Genomic DNA, 27,219 nt, shown 5'->3' with positions numbered 1-27,219 from the left:
ACAGATGGGGTAAGAAGATATACACCTCTGCTACTCTTGCCATCAGGGCTCTGAATTGCCAGTTTCACATGTTAAAATATCAGCAACATGTTATGGAACTAATTAAACAAAAAATGATGTTGATTCCTGATTGTGCAGAACATATAGATTTACAAGAGTTAATGCATTCTGCTAACCAAGCTGGAAAACATACTTTGCAGTGTGGATTTGATGCCTTAGAAGCATCTTGCAGGGCTGCTGTCACTGGGTCTGTTTTAGAAGGCGTCCTTGGCTTAAGGAACAAATCTTGCCAGACCATGTCAAAGCAAAATTACTAGATGCTCCATTAAACCAAGAACGTCTGTTTGGCACCAAAGCAAAAGTCATCCTCAAAAAGATGGAGGAAAAAGCTAAATCTATGCAAACTGTTAAAGATTTCCTACAGGTACAGCCACCTAGATTCAGTAGGCATTGGCCTTCTAAAAACTGGTCTTTCCCAGTCCCTCCCAGACTTTCTCAGTCCGAACCCAGGGGCAGCAGACCACCAAGACTACAGTCTCAGGGAATGCACAGATCTAAACAATGGAGTGCTCCCACATCAAAGTCGGGGAGTAGTAAGCCACTATCCTATGGATAAAGTTCACAATGACTTGTCCTTCACCCTTCCAAGCCTTGCCCAAGTACTTGCACCCTTAGGAGGAAAACTAGCCCTGCACTCAAAAAACTGGGAGTACATTATCCAGGACAGATGGGTCTTGAACATTGTATCCCAGGGATACAGATTCTACTTCCACTCACTGCCAACCCCAAACGGATGGCTAGACCTCCCCCCAAACCAGTGGGCAGAGGCCTAAAAGCAAGTACTTTCTCTTCTCAGTATCAAGGCTATTCAACCTGTCCCAACAGAGCAAAGGGGATAAGGTTTTTACTCCAGACTGTTTCTGATGCCCAGAAAAGAAAAATCTTGGTGCCCTATCCTGGAACTGTCTATTCTCAACACCTTCCTGGTGGTTCCAAGATTTAAAATGCTTACGCTCCAACAGCTGTTTCCTATGCTAGCCAAGGACTCCTGGCTAGCCTCCCTAGTCTTAAAAGAAGCTTATCTGCACATCCCCATAAGGGAATCTTGCAGGAAATATCTACATTTCAGAGCAGGCTCTGTGCACTACCAGTTCTCTGCACTTCCCTTTGGCTTATCTACTGTGCCCAGAGTATTCACAAAATGCCTAGCTCCAGCCATTGCATATTGCAGGCAGAGAAAAATTCAAATTTACCCATACTTGGACGATTGCCTGATTCAGGCGGACAGTCAGGAATTGCTACTTCAGCACCTGACATTTGTAAAGAGACTTCTAACTTCACTGGGGTATACCATCAATGAAAAGAAATCACATCTGGTACCCAGCCAAAAGATTGTATTTCTGGGAGCAAGCTTGAGCACAACTTCCCAGATGGCATTCCTCACTCCAGAAAAACAGATTTATTTGACAAACTACTTCAATCTACTGGGCACCCAAACCCAGCTGTCTGCAAGAAAAATACTGCAAGCCCTAGGGTTCATGACCTCATGCATTCTACTAGTTCCATATGCAAGACTGCATATGAGGAAACTTCAGTGGTACTTAAAAAGTCTCTGGTGTCAACATTCTCAGGACCTGAAAACAATGATTCCTATCATTCCTTGCCGAAGGACAGAGTTCCTTTGGTGGGCAGAGGCCTGCTACCACAACAAGGGACTCCCTTTCACTCAACCCCCTGCTGCCCAAACCCTAACAACAGACGCATCAGTCTATGCATGTGGGGGCTCACATGCCAGGAAAATGCATTCAAGGCAAATGGAGATCAAAACAAATCCACATGCATATCAATCAGAAAGAAATGTTAGCTGTACAGAAGGCACTGACAGCCTTCAAATACCTTATTCTTCCAGGGCAACTATTGATAAAGACAGACAACACCACAGTTATGTGGTACATAAACAAGCAGGGGGGAACCCATTCCTACCCACTCTGCAGGTTAGCCATGGTTCTGTGGAACACAGCCTTGAGCAGTCAAGTGCACCTGCAAGCTCAGTTCCTGCCAGGCAAACTAAATTCACTGGCAGACTACTTAAGCAGAAATCTAATGGACCCACATGAGTGGAAACTGGAACCCATATCATTCAAGCTTCTGATCCACAGTTGGGGGACACCAGAGGTGGACCTCTTTGCTTCCCCGCAGAATTATCAGTTGAGAAAATATTGCACCAGAACTCCCCACAGCCAAGCACGGAAAGTGGTTGCCCTGTCCTTTACATGGGAAAACCTCTCAATCTATGTCCTTCCCCCTCTGCCTCTCCTCTTGAAGGTTCTACTAAAGATCAAACAGGACACGCCAAGGACAATTCTGATTGTACCAGACTGGCCACGCCAACACTGGTACCCACTTTTACACAGTCTGACAGTAGTGCCACCATGGCACCTGTCTCAGATCCCTTCCCTGCTGTCCCAGCAGGAGGGCCAGATTTTGCATCCTCAGCTGCAAACCCTGAACCTAGCAGCCTGGCTCATCCCCTGAACACTTCACCAGCAACTCATAGTAAACAGGTGCTGGATGTCATCCTTGAGGCAAGGAGGCCTAGTACTAGGAAATCCTATTCAGAAAAGTGGAAAAGATACTGCTCTTGGAGCCAGTCTCAGGGAATGGACACAACTGTGCCCAACTTACCTCAAATCCTAAATTACCTAACAGAACTGCTCCACAAAGGCCTGTCCTTCTCTTCAGTTAAGATTCATGCCTCTGCCATCTCAGTTCATTATAATACTGAGCCTCCTCTCTTTTGTCACCCTCTCATCAGACTGTTCCTGAGAGGAGCTAGGAATTTAAGGCCCTGTAGGAGAGCTCCCACCCAGGCCTGGGACCTTAACTTTGTACTGGAGAAGCTTACACTCCCCCCCCCTTTTGAACCTGCTGCTTCAGCAGAGTTAAAATCCCTCTCTTGGAAAACAGCCCTACTTCTGTCTATTACTTCAGCAAGAAGTGTGACTGAGTTACAGGCACTAATGGTGGTGGAGCCCTTTATTATTTTCCATGCTGACAGGGTTTTCCTCAGGACTAACCCTTCCTTTATGCCCAAGGTGTGGTATCCAGTGTGGCTTTAAACCAATCCATCCTTTTGCCAACCTGTTTCCCTAATCCTCAGAATAATGGGGAAAGGATCCTGCACTCCTTGGACATGCACAGACAGCTCAGGTTTTACCTTGATAGGACTAAGCCTTTCAGAAAATCTGACCAGCTGCTAGTCAGCTTTGCTACAGGGGCTGAGGGCAAAGCCATTTCGAAGCAAACCATTTCCAAATGGATAGCACACTGCATCCATTTCTGCTACAAGCACCATGGAAAACCTACCCCTTTGGGGATCAGAACTCATTCCACTAGAGCTACTTCATTCTCTACAGCATTTCTCAGGGGAGTCCCTACCAGGGACATCCTGGAAGCTGCAACCTGGAGTTCTGTACACACCTTCGCCAAGCATTACCACTTACCTATTTTTTCTAAATCCAGAGCTGAATTTGCTACAGCAGTCTTACAAGGCCTGCTAGCCAGCCTAACACTTCTTGACTGCCTCCACCCTTCCTCAGCTTTGGGAATCAACCCAAGTGTGATGACCGCAATAGTGAAACACGAAGAACATAGTACAGTTGTGTACACTTACCATAAATGTAGATGTTTGAGTGTATACACTGTTGCAGTCCTGGTTTCCCTCCCTCCAGCCCCCTGGCTTTCTCTATAATTTCCTTTCTACCTATTGTCTCTATGGCCATCTGTTATGGCAGGAGTATTTACTTTTTACTGGAGGTGTTCCACACGATGTAATAGCTTCCTATTTTGGGGGCTCCTGACATCTGGGACAAGAAAAACTGTTGTAATGGCATCGGCTGCATGTTTTATACTCCTGACAACCTGACATCATGGAAAAGGCGACAGCATCCAATGCAGAAATCCCAAGACTCTGGTATTCGGGCCGACTGCGGGCTACCTGCAGGCAGATAACCCAAGTGTGATGACTGCAACAGTGAATACACTCTAACATCTACATTTATGGTAAGTGTACACAACTGTACTTTCTGTCTGTTAACATACATGGCTGTAATGCTGGTCTGGGTAGAGACCTTTCTGTTGTTTAAGGGAATGATAAGTCTGATGAGGACTGTGATGATGTTCATCGTGCTATGCTGCTGCAGTCATCACACTTGGGGTATCCTGCCGTCAGGCGGTCCCGCAGTCGGCCTGAATTCCAAAACCTTGGTCCGGCGTCGGTTGTCGTCGCTTCTTCCCTGACGTCAATGCGGCAGGGGTATAAAAGAGGCAGCCGACGCCATTTTCTTCAGTCTATCTTGCCGCGCGGTGCCCAAAGCAGAAGCAGTTCGCAAGTGCCGGTCGGCCAGCTCTTGAGATTTTCGAACAGAATTTCAGCCGAAGTCTTCTATAAAGCTAAGTACCCCGTTGTGGAAACTTTTCTTGCCTCAGACCGATGTCAGACAAAGTTAATAATTGTATTTCTTGTGGGAAGCAAATACCTCATAAGGATTTTCATTCTTATTGTATCCCTTGCCTAGGCCCAGACCACGACATTTCTGGTTGTCGGTTTTGCGCTAGGTTCAATAAACGCATTATTAAGTGTCGGGCTGATACCGCCCGACATTATTTTGGCAGAAAATTCAACTACATTATGTCGTCGGAACCTCCGACTACCGCTATGTTTAAAAAACGCAAGGACAAAGACCGGCAGCCTAGACCTAGACCAGATACCGAGGTCTCGGTTAGGCCTGCCACCGGATCTTCGGTTCTCAGTGAGGCGCCTACGCAGCCCCTGACTACCAAAGATTTAGAAAATACGACTACCTCTCAGTCAGAATCTACTGGGCCACTGGAGCCGGTTCCTCCTCAACTCGTGGACGCCAGCCCTGGCGGCGATCCGGAGACTATGGACAGGCCTTCGGTTTCAGAAGGCGTCTTTTAAACCGACGACCCTTTCAGTTAAGTCATACGCTAAGCTTCCAAAGCTTAAGAAACCGAGTCCACAGACTCCCATACAGGCCCCTATGCCTAAAAAAACAGATGCTCAAAATGGCGGAGGATCTGATTACCCTTATCAGAGGTTCCCAACCCCCTCCTGACAAAAGGCCTAGACTGGAGGAAGATTTACCTCCTTCTGATCAGGAATCCATTTCCTCATCAGACTCTGAGGAACAGGATTACCCCTTCCCTCTCTATGAAGACTCCGATGCTGAGGAGTCTGTTCCCTCTGTTTCCCCCCCTGAAGACTTCTCTTTTGGGGAAACCCTGCACACCATGAGAGAGCATTTCCACTGGGAAGGACAAGATTACTCTGACTCCAAGAAAAGACTCCGTGAGTTTCTTCTTTTGCCTCAGCATAGACCCCTAGCCATTCCTCCTGTTTTGGACATTCTGGATGATGTCTACACTGACTCCAGTCTAAATCCAGATTCCTTACCTCCAGCACCACCTAAACCAGACAGATACTATCGAGTCCCTGACTCTCACAAGTTTTTATATAAAGCCCTGCTGCAGACCCAGAAACCATTTCCCAGGGTCCCAAAGGGGTTAAGGCCTCTACTGCTAAGAATCCACTACCTGCGGAAAGAGATTCCAGGGCATTAGAAAGATGGGGGAAAAAGTGTATACCTCTGCCACTTTGGCCATGAGGGCATTAAACTGCCAATTCCACATGATTAAATACCAGCAGTACTTGCTTACTCAGTTAAAACAGAAAATGATCCCTCAAACAGATCAACTAGATTTCAAAGGGATGCAAGATTTGTTGCATGCAGCAGAACAAGTGGGAAAACATACCTTGCAGGTGGTTTTGATTCTTTGGAGGCCTCATGTAGAGCAGCAGTCACAGGGTCTGTAATACGTAGACATGCTTGGCTAAAAGAGCAGACCTTACCAGAACATGTCAAAGCAAAGTTACTGGATGCTCAACTGCAAAAGGATGTGTTAATTTGGTGTCAGAACAGAGGAAGTTTTAAAGAAGATGGAAGAAAAGGCAAAATCAATGCAAACAGTTAAAGATTTTTTACAGGTACAACCTCCTCGCTTCAGCAGAAACTGGCCATCAAAAAACTGGTCCTTTCCTGCTTCAGACAGACCCCAAAGGGGCAGGTACAGACGCCCTAGGGGCAGAGGCGAGGCACAGGGTACCTTCAGGTCTAGACAATGGCAAACAGCAACTCAAAGAGGGGGAGACGACAGATCTCAACCCTACAGAAAACAAACTCAATGACTTTCCTCTTCGCCTGCCAAGCAAAATTGCCCAGGCAGCACCTCTAGGAGGAAAACTGGCTCTTTTCCCACAAAATTGGCACATCATTACAGAGGACAAATGGGTTCTGGATATTATTACCCGAGGCTACAGATTTCATTTTCAGACTTTACCACGGATGAGAGGCATGCCAAATCTGCCAACAAACCAATGGGCAGAGGCACAAAAGCAAATTTCAGCTCTCATGAACATGAAAGCAATTCAAAAGGTACCTGCAAAAGAGCAAGGTCAAGGATTTTACTCAAGACTGTACCAAGAAAGGACAAAGCCTGGAGACCCATCTTAGACCTTTCAATTCTAAACGCGTACCTGGACATTCCCAAATTCAAAATGCTCACACTACAGCAGCTTCTTCCCATGCTGGGCAAGGAGTCTTGGCTGGTAACGTTGGACCTCCAAGAGGCATACCTGCATGTCCCTATCAGACAAGATTGCAGAAGATACCTCAGATTTTTAGCAGGCACAACGCATTATCAATTCTCTGCATTGCTCTTTGGCTTATCTACTGCGCCCAGAGTATTCACGAAATGCCTGGCATCAGTAATTGCATACTGCAGACAGCGAGGAATACAAATTTATCCATACCTGGACGACTGCCTGATCCAAGCGGACAGCAAAGACATCCTACTACAGCATCTGGCATTTGTAACAAAGTTGCTAAGTTGCCTAGGGTACACAGTAAACAAAAAGAAGTCAAAACTAATACCCTCACAAGAAATAATTTTCCTGGGTGCCAGCTTGAATACAACAGCCCAGATGGCTTACCTCACGCCAGACAAGCAAAAACAACTGGCTCAGTACTTCAAAAAGATGGCAACTTCTACCCAGCTCACTGCAAGGAAATTCCTGCAGGCATTGGGGTACATGGCATCCTGCATTCAACTAACTGCATATGCAAGGCTGCATATGAGAAAACTACAGTGGTACCTAAAAAGTGTTTGGTCCCAACACAGACACAGCCTCGAAGCAACTATAACTCTCATTCCCTACCTTCAAAAAGAGTTTCTATGGTGGGCTCAAGCATGCCAAGCAAACAAGGGCCTTCCTTTTGTCTCACCTCCACCAAACCAAACCTTGACAACAGATTCATCAGACTACGCCTGGGGTGCACACATGGCAGGGCAATGCATACAGGGCAAATGGTCTGCAAACCAAAGGCAACTACACATCAATCAAAAGGAGATGCTAGCTGTAAAAAATGCACTAACAGCCTTCAAGGACCTTTTGCATCCAGGACAACTTCTAATAAGGACGGACAACACCACAGTTATGTGGTACATAAACAAACAAGGAGGGACACACTCCTACCCACTAGGCAGACAGGCAATGGACTTGTGGAACACAGCATTGACTTACCAAGTACAACTGCAAGCACAATTCCTGCCAGGAAAAGAAAACATTTTGGCAGACAAGTTGAGCAGAAATTTGACAGACCCTCACGAGTGGAGACTACACCCACAAGTATTCTCAATGATAACTCAAAGGTGGGGAACACCAGACATAGATCTGTTTGCCTCAACCAACAATTGCCAGCTACAAAAATTTTGCACAAGGACTTACCATCCCCTGGCCTGGAAAGTGGATGCCCTATCATTCAGTTGGACAGCATTGTCAATCTACGCCTTCCCACCTCTGCCTCTACTCACCCAGGTATTACTGAAAACCAGATCAGAGAGACCACAGATGATCCTCATTGCCCCGGACTGGCCACGTCAACACTGGTACCCACTACTACGAAACTTGGCTCACAGCCCTCCATGGATCTTACCTCAATTCCCTCTGCTGTTAACCCAACAAAACTCTCAGATCCTTCACAGTCAGCTAAGGACCTTAAATCTAGCTGCATGGAAAATACCTTAAATTATCAAACAACACTTCTCTCAAAGGACGTCCAGAATGTCATTTTGGAGGCCAGGAGGCCCAGCACCAGAAAAACTTACTCACACAAATGGAAAAGATTTTGTGTATGGAGCCAGGCCAGAAGCCTAAATCCTGGCATCCCAAATATTCCGCACATACTCCAATATCTAACTGAGATGCTACACAAAGGCCTTTCTTTCTCATCCATAAAGATCCATGCTTCAGCCATTTCAGCTCAATATGATACGGTTCCTCCTTTTTTCTCTCATCATTTGCTAAGGCAGTTTCTCAGAGGGGCAAAAAATATAAGATCCCCAGAAAACCACCTACTCCAACTTGGGATCTAAATTTTGTTCTGGAAAAGTTAACACTTCCTCCTTTCGAACCAGCCTTTTCAGCAGAGCTTCAATACTTGTCATGGAAGACAGCCCTGCTGCTGGCTATCGCCTCAGCATGCAGAGTCTCGGAACTGCAGGCACTTATGGCAGTGGAACCTTTCATAATTTTCCATCGGGACAGAGTATCTTTACGCACCAACCCTTCCTTCATGCCAAAGGTAGTATCCAGTGTGGCTCTCAATCAGACCATACACTTGCCCACCTTTTATCCAAACCCACAGAATAAAGGAGAAAGACTCCTTCACTCTTTGGACATTCACAGACAGTTACGTTACTATTTGGACAGGACAAAGGCCTTCAGAAAATCTGACCAACTCCTTGTATCCTATGCACCAGGCTCAGAAGGAAAGGCTATTTCAAAACAGACCATCTCCAAATGGATAGCACATTGCATCCGCTTTTGCTACTCACACCATGGGAAAGCAGTGCCTGCTAGTATTAGGTCTCACTCCACCAGGGCTACAGCAACCTCAGCAGCCTTCCTCCGAGGAGCCCCAACAAAGGACATTCTGGAGGCAGCTACCTGGAGTTCAGTGCACACCTTCACCAAGCATTACCACCTTCCTCTGTACTCAAAAACCAGAGCTGGGTTTGCCACTGCAGTTCTGCAGGGCATCTTAGCTGCACCTAACCCAGTTTAGCTCCTACCACCCAACCATAGCTTTGGGACTCTACCCAAGTATGATGACTGCAGCAGCATAGTATGATGAACATAGTACAGTTTTGTACCTACCATAAATGTAGATGTTCGAGTGGTTATGCTGCTGCAGTCCAGGTTACCCTCCCTCCATCCCCTCTACCTAACAAGGCTTTTCTTATACCTCCATGTACTTCAACCTATGCATGTCTATATGGTGTATTTGCTTACAACTAGTACCATTGTTTTGCACTAAGGTATGTTTTACAAGCTTCTTATTTTGCCTTCTTAGTTTGGGGCACCTGACATCTGGGGCAAGAAAAACTGAAGAAAATGGCGTCGGCTGCCTCTTTTATACCCCTGCCGCACTGACGTCAGGGAAGAAGCGACGACAACCGACGCTGGACCAAGGCTTTGGAATTCAGGCCGACTGCGGGACCGCCTGACAGCAGGATAACTCAAGTGTGATGACTGCAGCAGCATAACCACTCGAACATCTACATTTATGGTAGGTACAAAACTGTACTTTCTTCGTGTTTCACTGTTGTAGTCATTACATTTGGGTAATCTGCTGGCAGGTTGCCCTTAGTCAGCCTGATTAACAAAGTCTTGGGTCCTGCATCAGTTGCTGTCCCTTCTTCCACGACGTCAGGTCGTCAGGGCTATAAAACATGCAGCCGACGTCATTACCTCACTCTTTCTTGCCGTGCGGTGCCTGAAGCAGAAGCAGTTCGCAAGTGCCGATCGTCCGACTCCTGAAATTTTCGTTTTTGAGTTTCCGAACTGAAGTCTTCAACTAAAAGCTAAGTACCCCATTGGGGAAGCTTTTTCTTGCTCCTTACCGATGTCAGTAAAACTTAATAATTGTATTACTTGTAGGAAGCAAATACCTCATAAGGATTTTCATTTGTACTGTATTCTTTGCCTAGGCCTTGACCACGACGTACCTTGCTGTCAGTTTTGTGCTTTATTTAATCAGCGCACAATCCGTCATCAGTACATTTTTGCTTCTAAATATTTCGGTTCTCAGTTTAATTATCCAGAAATGACATTGGTTAGCCATCCGACTACCGCAATACTGAAAAAATGCAAAGAAAAAGACAGAGACAGGCTGTTGAGGTCCAAAGCTGCCAACAACTCTTCTCCTAAGCTAGTCGCCTGTTCGCTGGTACTCAGTGAGGTGCTTTCGTAGCCCCTGATATCCACTAGTACTGATTCACAGGCCTCTACTGAGACCCATTCGGAGTCCAGTATGCCGCGAGATGCTTCACCTAAGGAACCCGCGGATGTCTCTTCCTTGGATGGGTCCGGAGCTGCTGTGCAGGCACCGGCTTCTGAGGGTGTATTCAGGCCTACAGATTTGCATATTAAACAGACTCCACCTTCAATACTAAGGCCTAAATCTCGATCTATGCCTAAAAAAAAGGACACCCATGCCACATGATGTCCTTCAAGGATGCATCTGCAGTCCTTACAAATGGGTTGTCCTGTCGTCAGGCAGCCCTTCGGTCGGCCGGATTCCAAAGTCTGGGTCTGGCCTCGGCTGGTGTCGCACTTCACCCGACGTCACAGCTGCAGTTTTTCGGGTATAAAGGCATCAGCCGACGCCATTTTCCTAAGTCTTTCTTGCCGCGTGGCGCCCGAAGCAGAAGCTGTTCGCAAGTGCCGGTTGGTCAGAACCAGAGATTACTACTACCGAATACTACTTCGAAGACTTCTAAAAAGCTAAGTACCCTGTTGGGGACTCTTTCTTGCCTCAGCCGAGGTCAGAAAAAGTGAATAACTGTTTAACTTGTGGGAAACAAATACCTCATAAAGATTTCCACTCTTACTGCTTACCTTGTCTAGGCCCAGACCACGACGTCGCAGCTTGTCTAACCTGTGCTTCTTTTAACCGGCGGACGCTTAGACGTCGGTCGGAGTTTGCTGAGGAGTTTTTCTGCTCCGATTTTGCTTATATTATGCCGTCGGATCCTCCGACTTCGCAAATATCTAAGAAACGCAAGGAAAAGGACCGACACTCGCGGTCCGCGGTTTCGGCCGAAACCGCGGTTAAGCCAACCGCGAGTGTCTCGGTTTCGGCTGAAACCGAGCTAGCGGTCCCTCCTTCAGCCGTAAACTTTCCTTCAGCCGAGGCCTCTTCCGACCTCAACCAGACAGGGCCTCTCACCCGCCTCCAGAGAAGAGGCCCAGAGCTGAGCCCCCTGAGCCAGTGTCTACAGATGATTCCTCTGATGACTCAAATGATACAGACCCTCCGGAGGCCCCATACTCCCCTTATGAAGACTCTGATGGTGAAGAGTCCATTCCTTCTGCCTCTCCGCCTGAGGAATTTTCCTTTGGGGAAACCCTGCATGCTATGAGGGAACAATTTCAGTGGCAGGGCCAGGATTTTTCAGATTCCAGAAAAAGGCTTAGAACTTTTCTGCATTTACCTCAACATAGGCCTTTAGCCATTCCTCCAGTTCTTTCTGTTGTAGATGATGCATTTAATGATGCCTGCTCTGCTCCTGATTCTCTGCCTCCGGCCCCTGTTAAGCCCGATAGATTCTACAGGGTCCCAGACACACATTACCACCTGTATAAGGCTCCCCTTGCAGATCCAGAGACCATCCCCCAAGGATCTAAGGCTGTAGCAGCCTCCTCTACCAAAAACCCCCTCCCCTCTGAAAGGGAATCCAGATCCTTAGAGAGATGGGGTAAAAAAGTTTACACTTCTGCTACTCTTTCAGCTAGGGCCTTGAACTGTCAATTTCACATGATGCAGTATCAAGAATTTTTGCTAGATCAGTTAACCAAAAAAGTGTCTTCAGATGAAACAGTAGACAAGAAATATGTGCAGGAAATGGTACATAACATTCAACAAGTCAGTAACCATTCCCTAAAATGTGGCTATGATGCGCTGGAGGCTTCCTTTAGATCAGCCATGACTGGCACAGTCCTCAGAAGGCATGCATGGCTAAAAGAACAGGCATTACCAGACCATATCATATCAAAACTATTGGATGCTCCTATGGATAAGATCAATTTGTTTGGCTCTCCAGCACAACAAGTACTGAAGAAGATGGAAGAGAAGGCAAAATCTGTCCAAACAGTAAAAGATTTCTTACAGGTCCAACCTCCGAGGTTTAGCAGGAATTGGCCCTCCAAGAATTGGTCCTTTCCAGACTCCTCCAGAACTCAGAGAGGCAGGAATAGGCGTTCAAGAGGCAGAAGCCAATCCAGGGGTGCTTACAGAGGACGCCAGTGGCAGGGCAACAACCAGCGAGGCACAGCCACAGACACAGCCACCACCACAACTACTGGTCAATCACAGTGACTTGGCTCTGGCACCGCCTACCAGGGAACAACTGCAAGCACCCTTAGGCAGGAAGCTAGCCTTATTTACAACAAACTGGCATTACATCACAAGAGACAACTGGATTTTACAGATAATAGACCAAGGTTACAGGTTTCACTTCCATACTCTACCAGGGAAGAGAGGAATGCCAAATCTACCTCCAAATCAAAAGACGGAAGCACAAAAACAGATTTCCCAATTATTAAGGATGAGAGCTGTAGAAAAGGTACCATCTAGGGAGCAGGGCAAGGGATTTTACTCCAGACTCTTCCTGGTACCAAGAAAAGAAGGCAAATGGAGACCTATTCTCGACTTGTCCACTTTAAACACATTCCTCATCGTTCCAAAATTCAAAATGCTGACCCTACAGCAGCTTCTTCCCATGCTGGGCAAGGAGTCTTGGCTGGTGACTCTAGATCTCAAGGAGGCATACCTGCACGTCCCCATACGACCAAACTGCAGAAGATACCTCAGATTTCTTGCAGGATCAGAGCATTATCAATTCTCAGCATTGCCCTTTGGCTTATCTACTGCACCCAGAGTGTTCACGAAATGCCTGGCATCAGTAATTGCTCATTGCAGGCTTCAGGGAATCCAAATCTACCCATACCTGGACGACTGCCTGATACAAGCGGACAACAAAAGCAAGCTAGCAGAAGATTTACAAAGGGTCATTTATCTGCTACAAGCCCTGGGATACACAGTCAATATAAAAAAGTCAAGGCTGATACCATCCCAGAGAATAACCTTTTTGGGTACAGAGTTGGACACATCAAGGCAAATGGCATTCCTAACAGTAGAAAAACAGGAGCAGCTACTCTCTACTTCTTGGCCTTAACAAAACAGAACCATCTGACAGCAAGAAAAGTTCTGCAAGCCTTGGGCTTCATGGCATCCTGCATAATATTGGTTCCTCATGCCAGGCTGCATATGAGAAAACTACAGTGGTACCTAAGGAATTTATGGTCTCAACACAAGCACAGCTTAGAAACCCAGATTCCCATTATTCCATGCCTGAAGCAAGAATTCCTATGGTGGGCTCAGGCTTGTCAATCAAACACAGGATTGCCTTTTCACAGTGCTCAACCAAGCCAAACCATCACGACAGACGCCTCAGACCTCGGTTGGGGGGCACACATGCTGGACAAGTGCATACAAGGCTTATGGTCTCAAAACCAGCTGCACCTACACATAAATCTAAAGGAAATGCTGGCAGTAAAACTGGCAATTCAGGCATTCAGACCATTCCTTCAACAAGGTCCATTGCTGATAAGGACAGACAACACCACAGTCATGTGGTACATCAACAAGCAGGGAGGCACACATTCGTATCCTCTTTGCCAGATGGCACTGGATCTCTGGAATGTGGCCCTGAGCTACAACATTCAGTTAAAAGCAATTTTTGTACCAGGAAAAGAAAACATCCTAGCAGACATTTTAAGCAGGACTACCACGGATGCCCACGAATGGATACTGCATCCGGACATCTTCAAGACAATTACAAGAAAATGGGGACTCCCAGAAATAGACTTATTTGCATCCCCACGCAATCACCAACTAAAGAAATTCTGCACAAGGATGTACCACCCACTTGCTTGGAAGGTGGACTCCCTATCCTTCAGTTGGAAAAACCTGACAGCATATGCATTCCCACCACTTCCTTTGATGCACCAAGTGCTATTGAAGATCAAAGAGGACCGTCCAAGGATCATTCTGATAGCTCCAGACTGGCCAAGGCAACATTGGTACCCATTACTGAGGAGCATGTCTCGGGAACAAATATGGCCACTACCCCTGGTTCCCTTGCTGTTAACACAGAACAATTACAACAATCTGCATCCAAACCTGCAAACTCTGCAGCGGACTGCCTGGAACATTGCATAAGACCAATTAACCCAAATTTATCCCAAAGGGTTAAAGACATTATCCTTGAGGCTCGCAGACCCTCAACAAGAAAAAAATTATTCAGCAAAATGGAAAAGATACCTCATTTGGAGTACTGCAAAAGGAGAAGATGTGTCACTGGTAAACATAGCCAACATTCTGGAATACTTGGCAGAGCTCTTCCACACAGGCCTGTCCTATTCCTCCATCAACATTCATGCATCAGCTATTTCAGCAGAATACGACTTGGATCCTCCTGTCTTCTCACATCCTCTGCTCAGACAGTTTCTGAGAGGAATTAAAAATGTAAAGCCACCTAGGAAGCCACCATTACCAGCATGGGACTTGAACTTTGTGCTAGAAAAATTAACACTTCCTCCTTTCGAACCAGCAGCAACAGCAGAATTGCAATACTTATCATGGAAGACTGCTTTCCTGCTGGCAATCACTTCAGCAAGAAGGGTATCTGAACTTCAGGCATTAATGGCAGTGCAACCCTTCCTGATCTGCCATCAAGATAGAGTGTCCATGAGAACAAATCCTTCCTTTATGCCTAAGGTGGTTTCCAGAGTTTCTTTAAATCAGGCTATCCACCTACCTACATTCTTCCCCAACCCACAGAACAGGGGAGAAAGACTGCTGCATACCTTGGATGTACATAGACAATTACGCTACTACCTGGACAGAACCAAGGGCAATAGAAAACTGACCAGCTACTGGTAGCATATGCAACAGGAAGGGAAGGAAAAGCAATTTCAAAACAGACAATCTCCAAGTGGATAGGAAATTGCATTAGATTTTGTTACTCCTACCATGGAAAGAAAACTCCAGAGAACATCAGGCCTCACTCTACAAGGGCTACAGCCACTACCACAGCCTTCTTACGAGGAGTGGCTACCAAGGACATTTTAGAGGCTGCTACTTGGAGCTCCGTGCATACATTTGCCAAGCATTATAATTTACCTTTATACTCTAGATCCCGAGCAGGTTTTGCCACTGCTGTTTTGCAAGGGATCCTAACTACACCATAACTTTATTTTTCCACCTCCCCCCAGTTTGGCTATGGTATTCTACCCATTTGTAAGGACTGCAGATGCATCCTTGAAGGACATAGTGCAGTTTTGTACCTACCATAAATGTAGATGTCCGATAGGAATGCATCTGCAGTCAGGATTACCCACCCGCCTTCCCCTCTGTGGTGCTCCTAGGGTATTTGCCCATCTTATAGCTAGCTGGGGGAATCTATTATGGTGTATTTGTTTGTATATATGTACATACATGCTTATTTTTGTGTTTGCTCTCTACTATTTGGAATCATTGGCATTTATCCAAATTTAGCCTTCCAAGAGGGCACCTGGCATCTGGGGCAAGAAACACTGAGGAAAATGGCGTCGGCTGATGCCTTTATACCCGAAAAACTGCAGCTGTGACGTCGGGTGAAGTGCGACACCAGCCGAGGCCTGACCCAGACTTTGGAATCCGGCCGACCGAAGGGCTGCCTGACGACAGGACAACCCATTTGTAAGGACTGCAGATGCATTCCTATCGGACATCTACATTTATGGTAGGTACAAAACTGTACTTTCAGGCCCCTATGCCTAAAAAACAAATGATCAAAATGGCTGAAGATTTAATTACTCTAATCAGGGGTAGTCAACCCCCCCTTTCTAAGAGGCCTAGGGCTGAACTTGACTATGAATCTTCTGAACAGGATTTTGTTTCTTCTGACTCTTCTAATGACCTGGATTTGTCCATACCTACTTATGAGGACTCTGATGCAGAGGATTCCATTCCCTCTGCTCCTCCCCCGGAGGATTATTCTTTTGGAGAAATTGTACATACCTCAAGGGGAGCATTTCCACTGGGAAAGTCAGGATTTTTCTGAATCCAAAAAGAGGCTTAGGGATTTCCTTCTTCCTCAGCATAGGCCTTTGGCTATACCTCCTGTACTAGACATTGTTGATGATGTGTTTTCAGAATCCAGCATGGCCCCTGATTCCCTGCCTCCGGCCCCTAGTAAACCAGACCGATACTACAAGGTTCCTGAGTCCCACAAATTCCTTTTCAAAAACCCTGTTGCGGACACTGAAACCATTTCTCTGGGGCCCAAGGGCATTAAGGCTTCTACTGCTAAAAATCCTACGCCTTCTGAAAGAGACTCCAGGGCGCTGGATAGATGGGGTAAAAAGGTTTATACTTCTGCAACCTTGGCAATCAGGGCTTTAAACTGTCAATTCCATATGCTAAAATATCAACAGCATATCATGGGGCTGCTTAAACAGAAAATGATGATTATTTCTGACTGTGTGGAAAATAAAGATTTACAGGATTTATTGCATTTAGCTGAACAAGTTGGAAAACATACTTTACAATGTGGTTTTGATTCTTTAGAGGCCTCTTGCAGGGCCGCTGTTATTGGGTCTGTGTTTAGAAGGCATGCTTGGCTTAAGGAGCAATCTCTGCCTGATCATGTTAAAGCAAAACTGTTGGATGCTCCTTTGCAGCAGGACCGTCTGTTTGGCAATAAGGCTGAAGACGTTCTAAAAAAGATAGAAGATAAAGCTAAATCTATGCAAACTGTAACCCAGGCACTCCAAAAGCACCAGGTTTTAGTCCCAAGGGACTTTCAGAACTAAGCAATGGGGTGCTTCCACTTCCAAATCTGGAAATAACAAGACACCACCTTATGGTAAACAGTCTCGATGACTTTCCTTTAAGATTACCAAGCACTTACCTCTCAGCCGCCCCTTTGGGGGGAAAACTGGCTCTTCATGCAAACAACTGGCAACTTATAACACAGGACAAATGGGTTTTAAATATAATGTCCCAGGGATACAGATTTCATTTCCACACGTTGCCAATGCCAAACGGGTGTCCAGACCTGCCCCCAAATCAGTGGGCAGAGGCTCAGAAACAAGTACTTTCCCTCCTAAACATGGGGGCTATTCAACTAGTACATGAAGAGGAAAAGGGACAAGGATTCTATTCCAGTCTTTTCCTGGTACCCAGAAAAGACAAATCATGGCGTCCAATTCTGGACCTGTCTACTCTAAACACCTTTCTGGACATTCCAAAATTCAAGATGCTGACTCTTCACCAGTTACTTCCTATGCTAGGCAATGATGCCTGGTTAGCAACTCTAGATTTAAGAGGCTTACCTGCATATCCTAATCAGGGAATCTTGCAGAAGATACCTACACTTCAAAGCAGGCTACTTGCATTATCAGTTCTCTGCACTGCCCTTTGGCTTGTCTACTGCGCCCAGGGTATTCACAAAGTGCCTGGCTCCAGTAATTGCCTTTTGCAGGCAAAGAAATATTCAAATATATCCATACCTGGACAATTGTCTAATTCAGGCAGAAAACCAGGCCATTCTTCTAAAACATCTGGTGTTTGTAAAAAGAGTTCTAACTTGTCTAGGGTACACCATAAACGAAAAGAAATCACAACTGGTACTCTCTCAAAAAATTACATTCCTGGGTGCAAGCTTGAATACAACTGCCCAGATGGCTTTCCTTACACCAGAAAAGCAAATTAATTTGGTGACTTACTTCAAACAGGTGGCCACAAAAACCCTGCTATATGCAAGACAAATACTACAAGCCTTGGGGTTCATGGCCTCCTGCATTCTTCTAATTCCATATGCAAGACTGCATATGAGGAAACTTCAGTGGTACTAAAAAAGTTTATGGAGTCAACATTGTCACAGCTTGGAAACAATGATTCCTATCATACCTTGCCTGTGCCTAGAGTTCCTAAAGTGGGCAGAGGCCTGCCACCAAAACAAGGGACTGCCATTCACACCACCCCCTGCCACCCAAACCCTAACTACAGATGCATCAGACTATGCATGGGGGGCTCATCTGGCAGGGAAGTGCTTTCAGGGCAAATGGAGCCCAAATCAAATGCACCTTCATATCAATCAAAAAGAAATGATAGCTGTACAGAATGCACTGACAGCCTTCAAGGACTACCTTCATCCAGGACAACTACTGGTAAAGACGGACAACACCATGGTTATGTGGTACATAAACAAGCAGGGGGGTACACATTCCTACCCCCTCTGCAGACTAGCCATGGCATTGTGGAACATGGCCTTGAGCTACCAAGTACAACTACAAGCTCAATTACTGCCAGGAAATCTGAATATTCTGGCAGACGAACTAAGCAGAAATCTCATGGACCCACACGAATGGAAACTGGAACCACGGATTTTCAACATGTTAACACGCAAATGGGGGAGCCCAGACATAGATCTTTTTGCCTCACCCCAGAACTACCAGTTGGACAAATTTTGCACAAGAACTCCTCACAAAAAAGCCTGGAAAGTGGATGCTCTGTCCTTCAGCTGGAAAAGCCCATTAGTTTATGCCTTTCCCCCTCTGCCTGTGCTCTCCACAGTTCTACTACAAGTCAAACAGAACAAACCAAAAATGATTTTGATTGTTCCAACACTGGTACCCACTCCTGTGCAGTGTCACAAATTTCTGCATGGCCCCTGCCTTCGACACCTTCCTTACTGTCTCAGCAGGAGAACCAAATTCTGCACCCTCAGCTCCAAACATTGAATCTTGCAGCTTGGCTAGTGATTTAAATCCCCCTTAGCATCCCTCAGCAAACCTGTGATGGATGTCATTTTGGAGGCGAGAAGACCTAGTACTAGAAAATCTTATGCTGACAAATAAAGATTCTGTGCCTGGAATCAATCTCAAGGGATGAGCACAGCAGCACCCAGTTTACCCCAGATTTTGCAATACTTAACTGAGATGCTTCACATGGGCTTGTCTTTTTCCTCCATAAAAATCCATGCCTCAGCCATTTCAGCTCATTACAACACAGAACCCCCACTCTTCTCTCATCCTTTGCTAAAGCAGTATCTCGGAGGGGCCAAAAACTTGAGACCACCCAGGAGAGTTCCAATCCCTGCCTGCGACCTTAACTTTGTATTGGAGAAACTAACTCTACCTATGTTCGAGCCAGCTGCTACTGCAGACTTAAAATTTCTTTCTTGGAAAACAGCCTTCCTTTTAGCAATCACTTCAGCTAGAAGGATATCTGAATTACAGGCCGTTATGGCAGTGGAGCCGTTCATCATCTTTCATGCGGACAGGGTGTCACTCAGGACCAATCCATCCTTCATGCCCAAGGTGGTATCCAGTGTGGCTCTTAATCAGTCCATTCATTTGCCAACTTTCTTTCCCAATCCACAGAACAAGTGGGAGCGGATTCTGCATTCATTGGATGTACACAGACAACTTAGATTCTACTTGGACAGGACTAAATCTCGAAGAAAATCTGAACAACTGCTGGTAGCATTTGCTGCAGGGGCAGAATGGAAGGCCATTTCAAAACAAAATGGGTAAGCCATTGCATTAATTTCTGCTATAAGCACCATGGAAAACCTATCCCCCAGGGGATCAGACCTCATTCCACCAGGGCTGCATCTACTTCTACAACCTTTCTCAGAGGTGTTCCTACCAGGGGTATTCTAGAAACTGCTACCTGGAGTTCAGTTCATACTTTCACCAAGCATTATCACTTACCAATTTTCTCTAAATCCAGAGCTGGTTTTGCACTGCTGTTTTGCAGGGTCTTATAGCTGGTCCTAATGCGGTATAAATCCATTCTCCCAACCATACCTTTGGGAATCTACCCAAGTGTAATGACTGCAACAGTGAAACATGAAGAATATAGTACAGTTGTGTACACTTAATAAATGTAGATGTTCGAGTGTATTCACTGTTGCAGTCCTGGTTACCTTCCCTCCAGCCCCCTGTTTTTCTCTTACTATACCTCTACTTTCTTTTACTATGCTTAAAAGCCTTTTTGGTGTATTTGCTTTTGTTTGGAGGTATATTTTTGTGTTTTAAATTACTTGTATATATGTTTTGCTCCCCATTTGGGGGGCACCTGACATCTGGGCCAAGAAAAACTGATGTAATGGCATCGGCTGCATGTTTTATACCCCTGATGACCTGACGTCATGGAAGAAGGGACAGCAACCGATGCAGGACCCAAGACTTTGTTAATCAGGCCGACTGAGGGCAACCAGCCAGCAGATTACCCAAATGTAATGACTGCAACAGTGAATACACTCGACCATCTACATTTATGGTAAGTGTACACAACTGTACTTTGATTTGACATTGTGTTCATTCACTGTGATTCTTTAGAAGGTGAATCTGTAAGTCCAAAAAGTGTTCACTTTCCCTAAGGTGACTGCTAAATTTAGTGATGTTTTGCTAGGGAGCAGTCAGGGAACTACCTCAGAGCTGAGCAGTGTGTATTTATTAGATATTTGTTAACCAGATTAGTCCAACTGGGCGAGTAGACCTTTATCAGTGGAGGCTGAGGAGAAAATCTCCAGCATATACAGAAATACGGAAAAAAATAAAATACAATATCAAATCCAAAGTAGAATACAGTATACTTTACATTAACAAAACAGTCCGATTACAAAGTATTTACAATCAAATAGCATATTAGAAATTAACATTGGGAAGATTTATGGTTGAGAGAGACAAAATATACAAAGAGCATATGTATGTAGTAGTAACTCAAAGCAGACGAAATATACAAAGACCATATGTATGTAGTAGAAAAAAGTATAGAGATATCTCAAGGAAGAAGTGAGGGGAACAGAAGAAGTAGCTTAAGTTGGAGCGGGGCAACGGCAGGACCAAAATTTATGCAGGTTGTCTTTTAGATGTTTTTTTTTTTTTGAAGCTGCAAGTGTTGGTGACATTTCTTAAGCAAAGGAGAAGTTTATTCCAAGGATTGGTGACTGAGTAGTTGTAAAGAAGTTTAACTGTGTTTTTATTAGGCTTGTGGATTTCTAAGATGTGTTGATCGGTGCTGCAGAGAGTACGTTTTGGGATGGCGGGAGAGATGAGGGTAGGGAGAGCAGGACAGAGGGAAGGTTTACTTAAGACAGAGTGAGTTGGAGTTGAAGAAGTAGTTGTTGCTGGAATTCAAGCCACTGCAGGTTTTTTAATGCTGAGCAGTAGGGAAGATTGGCTGCATATCTAGCAATTTTATTATAAGTGGTTTCAACTTTAGCTGATAGATTGGATTGTATGTTAGTGAGGATAGGTGCAGCATAAAATAGGGTGGGCAGTAGAAATGCCTGAGCTAGAGAATGCATAGCATCATTAGTGAGGTATTTTTTGTGTCCATGTAACAACCCTAGTTTTTGGTGGGTCTGTTATCGATAATGATTGCAAGCAGTTTTGTATGAGGTCTGACCAAAATAATTGTGTTAAGGGATGTAACAGTGAAGGTGTTTTTGTGTTGTAGAGATTTTGGGAGGAAGAGAAGTTTAGTTTTGTTAGGGTTGAACAGGAGTTGATTACTAGTTAGCCATTCTTCCACAGAGAGGAATGATTGTTGGGTAAGGAAGTGGTGGAGATTGTCAGAACATGATGTAATTGTAGAGACATACGTGTATTGAATTAAAAGGAGTGGGGGCAGGATGTGTATAGATTATTAGTAAAGATGGTAAAATGCATGGCCACATATGGAACACTGAGGAACCCCTGTTTGAACAGGAAGGAAGGGGGAAGAGAGAGAGAGAGCCATCTGACAGACTGGAATCTGTTAGAAAGGTAACTGGAGAACCATTGAATTGTGGAGTAGGAGAGGCTAAGGTTATGGGAAACGGTGTTGAAGGCTTTAGACCGGTCAAGGAAAAGACAAGTGACTAGTTTTGTTATTGTTGTCAGATTTTGCAATGGTCTGTGTGAATGTAATGAGTGCGGTACATGTACTGTGATGGGGGTGAAAACCATGTTGGGCAGGGGTTAGTGACCATAGTCATATAACCCCTACCCTACCATGTTGTGTAGGGGTTATATGACCTTGTAGAAAAAAAGATGGCCATTTCTGTGGCCACCCCTCCCCCATCTTACTGACTTTGAAAGATGTGTATAGAGCTGCCTGCAGGACGCCAGTATCTATTCCAGCAGTCCCTAAGAAAGCTTGGAGAAAATATAGGGGCTCCTGTAACATGGCAGGTCTTTTTTTTTTCATTTGACTGCAGACCCATCTGCCTTTTCAGATAAAAAGTCCTTGGCTTTATCTAATTCAGTGCCCTTGATGAAGAGAGAAAATGGTTAGACATTCAACAAACACATTGCCTTCCTGTCATATGGGCAGTAGTACCCTGCTTACCCCATCTCTGCCACTCTACCAAATTGCAGAGCTCCTCCTCCTTCTGTCTGTGGGTATGATGGACTAATCATCTGCGAGCACAGGGACTGCCTTTCACACCTTCAGACAGGACCCTTGCTGTGGCACTAGAAAAGTAAAAGAGTGATCTCTGAGAAGATGCTCATTACTCTGCATTTTTCAGCTGCTACTCTCAGATAAACACTTCTGAGTTATATTTCTCTCCTCTGCTTGTGTCTGTCAGTGCTTTAATAGTGTATTTGGCTATATTTTTTATTAGAAGTTTTGTATATGCTTCTGTTTATACTTTGACTATTGTAGTAAGGCTTATGCTGTTGTTTTAAAAGCTTCATTTGGATGTTGTGACAAGAAAACTTGTTGCTATAGCAGTTTTTTTTCTTTGGAGTTATGATTATTTGAAGCATTTGAGCATGATTGCAGCATTTGAAGTTTTTTTTTCATTTAAATCACAATTTTGATGCCATTTTATATCTTAAACATTTGTGGCAGGAATTGTTCATCAGTTTATGATTTATTTCATGTCTAATACTGTTTTAGGCTGTATCCATTCATTTGAAGTGAAACTAGCCTTTTAATAAAGAAAGTCAGGGGGCTTTTGTGCATGTATTTTTTGCTTGAACTGTGTTATTGAGATTACTGTCATTTTATTCATTGCAGGGTCCAGCATAGTATCCATTCATAAATAGACCAGATTGCTGTTGAGAGGGAGAATAGTGGGATTTGTCCATTTTTACTGGTCTGATCGTATAGCTAATATTTGGTATTGATCTGACTAGCTTTTGTCCCCTGATTTGATAGTCTGTGATACTGTGCTACCACCACCACCACCACCACCACCATCTACCCCTTGTGCACCTAAAAACATAGAAATAAATCAGCAAATATCCCCTGGTGTGGAACTAGTACGACAGTGATACATGACAAGAGAGTCGGACATGTTCTTCAGGGTTGTGTGGGCGAAATCAGGGATGCAGAATCTGTAACCCCAATTGATATGCCTCTCCCCTGGGATTCCCTGCATGCTAAAAAGAGACAGAAGATCCACCACATCTCAAGACAGCAGTCTATGACTGTGTTTACACCTGAGTTGGTGGCTATGACAAGATCCATTGTGCAGAAATTGATTATTAAGTACCAGGGTTGTGAGTTACGCCAGTGCTCACACCTACCCAGGGATTCTGATTTTGGAAAAAGATTTGGAATGTGACATTCAAAAGGGACAGAGTCAGGTCAGTCAGCCTCCTCTGAGGGCAAACAGCTGCAGAAACCCAAAGAGATGTTTTCTTTTTCCCAACTGCTGGCTAGATTTGGGGATGTATTCAATTGGGTGTGATCTTCGGCTACTCCTGAGGTCTGCAGGGTATATGCTCTTTTGTAGGAAGATGCCCTGGATGTGGCAAACTTCTATCCATTAATCCCAGAACTGGAGTATGTTTTTTAAGAAGGCTTGCAGTTCTCTATTGAATGAGCCTTTGCCTAAAAGTGTTTAAAAAGTTCAGGGTGTGCTTGACTATGCCTGGTCTCCAAGCCCTCTTGTATGCAATTCTGGCTGCTGTGGCCCTAGTGACATCTTCCAACATCAAACCCAGTTCTTTCAAGTAAGCTAGGTAAGTGGCTAGAATCCTTATTGAAAGAACCCTGCACAGTCCAGCACTCTGTAGCCTTTAAGGTGTTTAACTACTAATGTTTTCCTGGATGTTTTTGTTGAGGTGTATGTACAATTTATACTAGTTCCGCTGCATCATTATCTGCTGAGTAAAAAAGTCTGTGTCAAAGATGTGTCAAATGCTTATCAAATATCTAAACATGCTTTAAAGAGTGACTTGGAAGGAACTGATACTGTTTCTAGAAATGCAGCAGCTTCTGTGGAGATAAGGAAGTATTCTTGGTTGCACAGTCAAAACTTTTATGATGAGTTAAAAAAATTATATTATGAATGCTCCACTTGATTCTGATTGTGTGCTTGTTACAGCAACTAATCAGATCTGTAACCATAGGGATGATAGAGGTAAACTGATGCAAGATGTCTAAAATGTCCCATATTCCCACAAGTTTCCCCTCCATTAAGCATGATAATTTGTGGCAGTCCAACAAACAAAATTCCCAGCTTGCAAAAGCCAAGACACCAAAAGGAAATGGCAAGATGAGAACTCATTCCACACAAACCAACACAGCAATAAACCAGGAACAATAAAAAACAGTGAACACCCTTCAAAGGAAGCAGACGTAGATGGGTGCAAATGTAGCTTTGATAAGTTAAGCGCTTTCGTTTGGACAGAACTTCATCAGAGCAACATACAAGTTAAAAAAAAACATCCATTTTATACCCCTCCTATTAATGTCACATGATACAATTAAACATTTAAAGTTAAAAACTTCTTAAATGAACATTAAAAGAAAGTTATGATAAAAATGTATATTAAATTACTTAATACCATAGAACTATCATTTAATCCAGGATAGTTTTAAGCGCCCAATAAAATCTGCCATTTCAATTCATTTTTATCTAAATGTTCATCTATTACCCAGCCTTGTAAATCTCTTAACCTGCTCAATAATTAAAAATTTTAAATTAATGTTCATTTAAGAAGTTTTTAACTTTAAATGTTTGTCAATTGTATCATGTGACATTTAAAGGAGGGGTATAAAATGGATGTGTTTTTAATTCATGTGTTGTTCCGATGAAGTTCTGTCCAAACGAAAGTGCTTAACAACTTATTAAAGCTACATTCGCACCTTTCAAGATGAGAACTCAGCCAAACCTAACAAGAAGAGGTTCCCTTCCCAAAAGTCCAACCTAGGACTATGCTGAAGCATGGCACCCATCTTTCCCAAGTCCTCCTCCGGGTGCCCCATCTGAAAAGTTAGCTTTCAAGAATGCAGCCTGGCCACCAATAGTTTCCGACAAATGGGTGCTCGATACAGTGTTAGCAGAAATTACAGGTGCCAGTCGAAGGAACATCATCCTCAGTTCAGGGGTTGACCCCTCATCCACTGGACCAGACTTTATTTCCTCCTATACTCCGGTAAATGCTGCTGCACTCTGGTCATAGAACCAGTCTCTCCTTCAGAAAGGATAAAAAGTTTCTACTCCAGAATTTTCCTGTTTGCCAAGAAGGAGCTGCTGCACAGAATGGTGTTGCACCTTTCCTTTCCTAATATCTTTACCAAGGTCCCAAAGTTCAACATTCTCACCCGGCAAACAGTCCTCTTTTGCTGGACCACTGCTTCTTGGTGACCTTGGACTTGAAGTATTACAATATCCACATTGCTTCAGAAGATATCTGATATTTGTTTGTGTTTGGTTCGTGCTGTCTGTTCTCTGCATTGCCTTTTGGGCTATTAATTGTGCCTCAGGTGTTTACCAAATACCTTGCTCCGGTAGTGGCTCACTGACAGACTCTTGGCATTCATATCTTTCTTTACTTGGATAACATGCTGATCTGTTTGGAGTCTGTACCTAGATGTTTGGAATCACTAGAGAATGTTTCAGCCTTACTGTCCCAGATAGGTTTCAGGTTGAACCTATGGAGTCCGTGCACGATCACCCTCACAAAGATTTGTCTTCTTGGGGTGCTTAATCGACTCCAACAAAAGAATGGCTTTTCTTCTCAAAGACAAGATCCTTCCTTGCTAGATGATGTTTCAGCAGTCCTCCAGTAGGAACTTCACCCCTGCAAGAGTATTCCTAAAAATTCTAGGACTTATGACGTCCATGGTCCTCTTAATAACACTGTCCCATCTCCAGATGAGGCAGATTCAGTGGTATGTCCAGATTTGTTAGGCTCAGCACCTACATTCCCTAGAGTCTCAGTAACCCATGCTGCCCTTCATCAGATGAGAGTTGCAGTGGTTGAGAACACAGTTGAGTATGAATCCAGGACTTCCCTTCTTCCCTCCTGTTCTGGTGCAGTTGGTCCATACAGATTTGTCTGAATTGTCTTGAGGAGCAGTGTCAAAGTGCAGGTGAAGATTTGGTAGGGACCTAAGAACAAATGGAAGCGCATTAATATCCAGGAATGTTGGCAATGATATATGCCTTGAAAGTCCTTCCCCACCTATGGACTCCGGGTCCTCTTCTGATGGTTACGTACAACACTACAGTAATGTGCTACCTCAATGAACATTGGTGTACAAAGTTGTATCTTCTGTTGCAGTTGTCATTGATGGTCTGGGGGGCTGGCTTTACAGTATTCTCTGATTCTTCAGGCATAATAGATCCCAACAGAGAGAATGTTATGGCAGACTGACTAACCAGATCCTGTGTCCAGGCCTGCATGAGTGGCAGCTAGTCCAGATGTGTGGAACACGTCAAATGCATCTGTTCATCTCCTTTCAGAACCGACAGCTGGAGAAATTCTATTCTAGACATCCTTTTAACCATATTTGGAGGACAGATCCATTTTTGTTTTTATGGACAGGAATGTTCCTGGATGTGTTTCCACCCTTTCCACTGATTCTCAAGGTACTTCTGAAGGTTCAGAAAGAAATGACGAAAAGTCATTGTGGTGAACCCCAATTGGCCAAGGCAGTCTAGGTCCTCCCTTCTAGTTATATTGGCTGAGGGCAATTACCACATACCTCCTTGCACACTGGATTTGCTCAC

At 44.5% G+C, this 27,219-nt stretch overlaps 1 protein-coding gene across 1 annotated transcript in view; it reads left to right on the top strand.

The window, feature by feature from the left end:
• CAMLG (calcium modulating ligand) overlaps window positions 1-27,219 on the top strand; it is a 203,964-nt gene that overhangs the window by 101,534 nt on the left and 75,211 nt on the right. The gene's annotated exons all lie outside the window — the stretch shown is intronic.

This window comes from Protopterus annectens, chromosome 4.part0 (genome assembly GCF_019279795.1).
Source record: "Protopterus annectens isolate FY-2018-M chromosome 4.part0, PAN1.0, whole genome shotgun sequence".
Classification (NCBI taxonomy): Eukaryota; Metazoa; Chordata; order Ceratodontiformes; family Protopteridae; genus Protopterus; species Protopterus annectens.
Note: the sequence above shows the minus strand (reverse complement) of the source record. Positions and strands in the feature narration are given on the sequence as shown.